This window comes from Stegastes partitus, unplaced genomic scaffold (assembly GCF_000690725.1).
Source record: "Stegastes partitus isolate 25-593 unplaced genomic scaffold, Stegastes_partitus-1.0.2 Scaffold106, whole genome shotgun sequence".
In the NCBI taxonomy this organism is placed as follows: Eukaryota; Metazoa; Chordata; class Actinopteri; family Pomacentridae; genus Stegastes; species Stegastes partitus.
The window spans coordinates 681,565-687,530 of record NW_007577837.1 but is presented as its reverse complement, the minus strand read 5'-3'; positions in this window follow the sequence as shown (position 1 = coordinate 687,530).

The following is a 5,966-nucleotide window of genomic DNA, read 5'->3' as shown; positions in this document are numbered from 1 at the left end:
TAAGAGTGACAGCGTGGATATTTTAATCATAACACAGAGAAACAAAAAAAATACTTGTTTTTCCTTTAGATTTTAAAAACTCAATTGTTGGGCTTCTCCAAAAAAATAAATAAAATCGAAAACTGTCTAACAAAACAGCAGAATGAATATAACCCTTGTTTCGTAAAGTGCCAAATATTTGTACCTAAAAATAAGCGTGAGGCGGCTCCAAAGTTAAATCAGATGATCCGTCTATAGGGGGAATCACCGCTGCCTCTTATGTATTGCTTTTCAGCAAAAAGACGCGAGCAGATGCTGCAGTGACAACACAAAGTCCTGCCATGTGTGATGTTCACAAAAATAACTGGATCATCCTTCAAACGTTGTTGTTGCTGTAGATCCTCCCGTGATGTTTTCATTTAGACCTTCCGACCACCTAAAGGTTCCCAGCAGGGAAAAGTCTTCTTCTTTTTTTTTTTTTTTTAACAACAGCACCAGAACAGACACGGACAGGAAGACTGAGCTATCCTTGTGATCGGATATGCTGTCAACTGACATTAGAGCACACAGCGGATATTTACAGCTTTCTGGAAACATCTGTAGGCTCATCTCAAGCAGGCAGGGTAAACAACATGCTTACTAGCATCTCACACCCCCATGCTACCCAGGCCCGTCAATCACGCGAATCAAGTCGGTGGCTGCGATTGAGATGTGGATGAAAGAGGCCCCGCGCAACGCCTGGTACGAGCAGCAGCAAGCCGCTCCACCGCAGGAGCGAAATAAATAAATAAAGATGGCAATTCATTGGAAAAGACAAAGTGGGGAGTTTAAGACTCAAAGCAAAAAGACACAAACACACACACACACAACAAATGAGCAGCTAATTGAGAGGTTTAGCTCAAAGGACTGCCTTAGTGATAGCTTGAGCACCAAGTTCAAAAATGTGTAACAGAAGAAGAAAGCGATGAGAAATCTGCCACCGAGCAGAGCAGCGAAGGAAAAGAAAAAAAAAAAAAAAACATGCAAAGAGGGGAAACAAGAGAGCTGGAACAGAGGAAATCTAACAAAAGACAACAGAACATCGTCGGAACACAGTGGAGCCGAGCACAACACACCAGAACAGGCTGTAATTGTGTTGTGCGGGACTGACCCCAGCGCATCCCAGCAGGCATTGCATGATGAATGGGCCTGGCGATGACTACATCCCACATCCCCCCTCCTCCTCCTCACATGCTCTTTTCTCTCCCTCTCTTCTCTGTCGCCACTATTAGCCCTCCTTCTGTCCCTCCCTTCTCTCCCCTCCTTTCCCCAAAACCACACTCTATTCAGCTGCTGCCATCCCACAAGATTAATTTGCATTCAGTGCACTTAGTCCTTGTATTGTGCTCTGACACAATGACATATTACAGTGCACAGCGCACCTATTAAACATATAGTCGAGCTTGAGGAACGATGCCTTTTTTTTTTTTTTTTTTTTTTAGCAAGATGGTTATGATAGAGTACAAATGTGTAGAAGCATGAGGATACAGCTTGATTGGTTACGAACACAGAGAGGCTCTGACACACGAGTCACAGCGGAATCATTACAGGAACAGTTAGATAACCTCGATTAATGATTCACTAGACCCAAACTAATAAACTGGGTCAGCAGTGGTAGCAGGAGCAGAGAGACCTTCAGGTTAGGCTGCGTGAGAAGGAACAGCAGCAGTGAGAGCGCGCTAGAAAAAGAAAATTAAAGAGAGAGAGGAGGAGGAAAAAAAAAAAAAAGCAATAGAGGTGTTGGTGTTACTCCACCGTAGACCTTGAGGAAAGAGACAGTAATGCATGGGAAATGGGCTTTTTCCTCCAAGCTTTCTTTGCTCCCGTTCTCCTTCTACTGTTCCATTGTGCCCGAGCCCAAGGGGAGGAAAAAAAAAAAAAGGGGGAGACCAAATTTAATTTGCTACACTGTCTCTAGCCATCACCCACTGTGCCTAGGGGCGAAAGAAATGGATTCTGGAATTTAAAAAGATGAGTGAAATAAAGAAATAAAACAGGGCACTCAGGAGAAGGCGTCAGAGACAATAGCACAGAGGGTGGCAGGGAGAAATGAGAGCAGAGTTTGAGGGGAGCGGAGGGGCGGGCGAGAGGAGTGTTATGTAGGCCAGATATTAACTGTATGGTTATCATAAACCTGCGCCGAGGCCCGGACGTCTGGGGAGGCCACGGGGTTACTCAAACAATCAGATCAGGGTGGCGATAGCGGCCACTGCTGACGGTACGACATCCAAACGCTGAGGTGGCTGAGGGGGGTTAACAACCCATTACCTCACCCTGTTGCACTCCCTGGGGAGACACAATATGGGGTTTGTGGTGGCAGCCTGCTCGTTTTCCTCCAAAACCCAAAGTGCACCTTTGGGCGGTTGCTCAACAAAGGGGAGTGATGTCAGCGCAGACGTGAAGCGCGGGAGGAAAGGGCGTGGGAGATGGAGACGGGGGGAGGAGGACCTGGATGACGGTGGAGTCACATTACTCCCCTCCAGCTCTTCTCTACCTGTCACACAAGCACTTTAAGACTCAACAGTAAAGCCACAGCCTCGACAACTTCAAATGGCTGCTTCGCCGGGGCACATCAGAGGCGACGGAAGGGTAAAGGAAAGAATAAAAGGAAGAAAGAGGAATCTAAAAAGCACCAGGCTCGCTCCGTGTTTAGCCGCAGCACTGTGCTGAGGGATGTCATGAATTTCATTAGCAAATTCTTGACTCGAGTTCATCCACTGCTCCACTGCTCGGTCCCATAGTTTAAAAAAAAAAGAAAGAAAGAAGGGGGCCTCCACCCCGGCCCATTGAGAGCCAATGAGGTCTGGTGGAGCTGCAGCAGAGTGTTGGGGGCCATTACCAAGAGAAAACAAACACAGACCTCTGGCCAGGCACACACAACCCGACCCAGACACCTGTGTCCCATTCACCAAACATATCCGGCCACTTAACACTTCACAGAGGGGGTAGGGTGCTGTTTGTGTTTGCATGCTTGCAAACTCAAACTAAAGTTCCCTTTAGTTGAGCTTCTTTACCCAAACAGGCCCTAAGACTCTCTGTAAGGACCAAAGGCTTTCTGCTGCAGCCCGTTCAGCCGGGAGCAGCCAGCCGTTACACCACCTGACCGTCACAACTGACTCCACTTGGGGCTGCAGCCTCTGAATAAAAACTGGCAAAAACCTGGCAAAACAAAGCTCATTCATCCTGCTGTCATTTGCAGTCTCCAGCCATCCTTCTGTCTTGGTGCCCCAGCTGTGTCTGTGCTGACCTCCGGGTTGCCAACACCTGTCCTGCATAGGCAGGGACAAGCGCATACACACACACACACACCAACACACACACCTCTCTACCACCCAGAATGGATGAGAGACAGCCGGCTGGGCAGACACGGCACCGCCTCGGATCAGTGGAGGGGCGCACTTGGAGCTGCCAGAAGCTAAACCTTGGGTCGGCACCATTACAATTCTTTCCACCTCAGCAATTCAAAATGGAGAGGCGGTAACGTCATCGGCTGTGGACACTTTGTTACAGTGGATTCGACGGAGATGACCCATAACCCTGGCAATGCACTCACAGTTTCCACCCCGGGAGCTTAGGGTGCATAGCAGGGCTGAGCTGTTTACACGTATTAATGGCCGTTTGCATGCCACAATGCTTTGTTTGCAGTGAAGTCAAATGCACTCACAGATGGGAGCCGACTGGACACCAGATGACTCGCTGTGGTGTGGCTGTGTGCTCTGCTATGGGGCCGAGAGACGGGAGGGAAGAGAGCAGAGAGCTGGGGCACTGGGCACCAGATGCCCCTGCTCAGACTGTACTCCGTCCTGCTGTCCTGGTGGGATGCCACGACGCTCCGGCCCGGCCCGGTCTGCTCTCTAGCATCGGCGCAGCAAAGAGAAAGTCACCAATGCGCCTGCTTTTGGGCTGCATCGCCGTCCTCGCTAACAACAGTCTCTGTCATCACGGGCTAAAAAAAGGAAAACCGAAACCTCTATGTGACCTTGTGTAGGTGTCGGCTCTTCGCTTTTCTTCCCGCTCATCATGACAACGCTGTAAACATAAACTGTAGTTGGTAAACACAGAACATGGGATTCCTGACAGCTTCGGGTCAAAGCTGGGAAAAAAAAAATCGCCACAACTGCAAAATCCTGACTACGCAGTTAAGAAGCACACCCAAGCATAACTAACACAACCTAATGCAACAGTTCTGCCATGATTCCTACATTTGTGAGGGTCATAATGTTCAGCTCTAATCTGATCCGTTTCAGAATTTCAACTTTTATCAGTTGCAGTTTTTTGGTGCTGTTGAACACTGAAAGGTTTTCTAATGTTCCGTCCACTGCAATTATACCAATGAGGGGAGAATTACATATTAGAAACACCTCTTGGTACAATATAAGAGTACCACAACAGGCTCTAAAAATGATCATAAAGTTGAATAAACACCTCTCGAAAAACCATAAAAACATTACAACCTTCCCAATAGTCCGATTCATTGCGGGGCGCATTAATTTTAGACGGTGTGCCTAATAAACTGTCAACTGAGCGTATATCTCGATGTGCTGCTGATAATACAAACGCCGAACATGTCATTTTTACTTTTAAGCAATACGCCGTTCTAATTTGAAGTCGACTGATATTGCTGAATATCAGATCTGATAATCTGCGAAGCCAATGAATGGTCGACCCTTAATTATAATATGCAATAAAATTTATTAATTTAGACTCGTTTTTGTGTGCCTGTTTCAATAATACAGCTTAAAAGTCCACTTTAACAATGTTTCACAGCACCAGACGTGCACAAAGCTCAACCTTTCCACTTATGTGTGCCGGATGCTGTTTGCAACAACGTTGTATACAACTTGAGGTGACAGCGAACACACATGGGCTCCACAGTAGGTGACAGCATGTGTGTGGTATCTGTAACGCAGCCACACTCAGCCAAGACTGCCAGACAACTCAATAAACATACAAAAACCTCCCCCTTTCACCTGTCTTTCCCCCCTAATGCTCACATCAGCAAGCTTTTAGCAGCCAGCCATAGATCCAGTAATACAAGGCTGACGTCCAACGCAAGACAGACTGAAACTGGAGGAACAACCTTCATCACAGATTGCTTTAGCAACAGCACAAAATGTTCACCCCCCCAACACAAGACGCTCAAAGTTTCTCAATATCACCGTATGTCTCAATGCAACGTACATCTCCTGCTCTGAGTCGGCAAAAGAGCCATCCGAATAGCTAAATGGACAAAGGAAGAAAAAAAAAAAAATCTAATCATATCCGATGACTGATAGCACTTATGATGAGGACGGGGTTAGAATATCCTGCAGTGAAGTGGTGCGTTCCCATTACCGCATCTCTCCATCTCTGAAAATGGCTTCATTAACGGGCCAGTGCCGAGAGCTCCCTCGCCGAGTGTATGAACGCCGAGTACCCCGAGGGTCTGTCGGAATGGCTGAGGTGAAGTCCATTAACACCCGACAGCTTGTTTTTTGACCACTAAATAAAACAGGGTATTTTTCTGTGTCTGCAGTATAAATAGCCTTCAGCTTAGAAAAAGGGGGTTGGGGGGTGGGGGGAGGAAGCTGGGGGAAAGCACACATTTCTGGGGTTGAAAACTCCACTTAAAGAAGAAAACTGAACCCAAAGACTGGCAGGTGCTGATACAGAACCAGGTGAGGGTGTAAAATTCCATATAGAGAGCGAGGTGAGTCAGAAACCCGGGGATCTAAAAACTGCCTCTTGCCGTAACTTGTCGAGAGAGCAGCCGAGCAGGCACTAATGATTTTTTATTTTTTTTGTTATTCATCAGAAGCCATTTAAATGCGTATCCTTGTTCTCTGCCACCGTAATCAGAACACAATGCAACGCAACGTGCCAAAAACAACCAAAAGTCTTCCTGCTACATAATTGTTTTTGCACATTGCTTGGATCGGAGTGGCACCTAACCGGCTAATAATGATTTA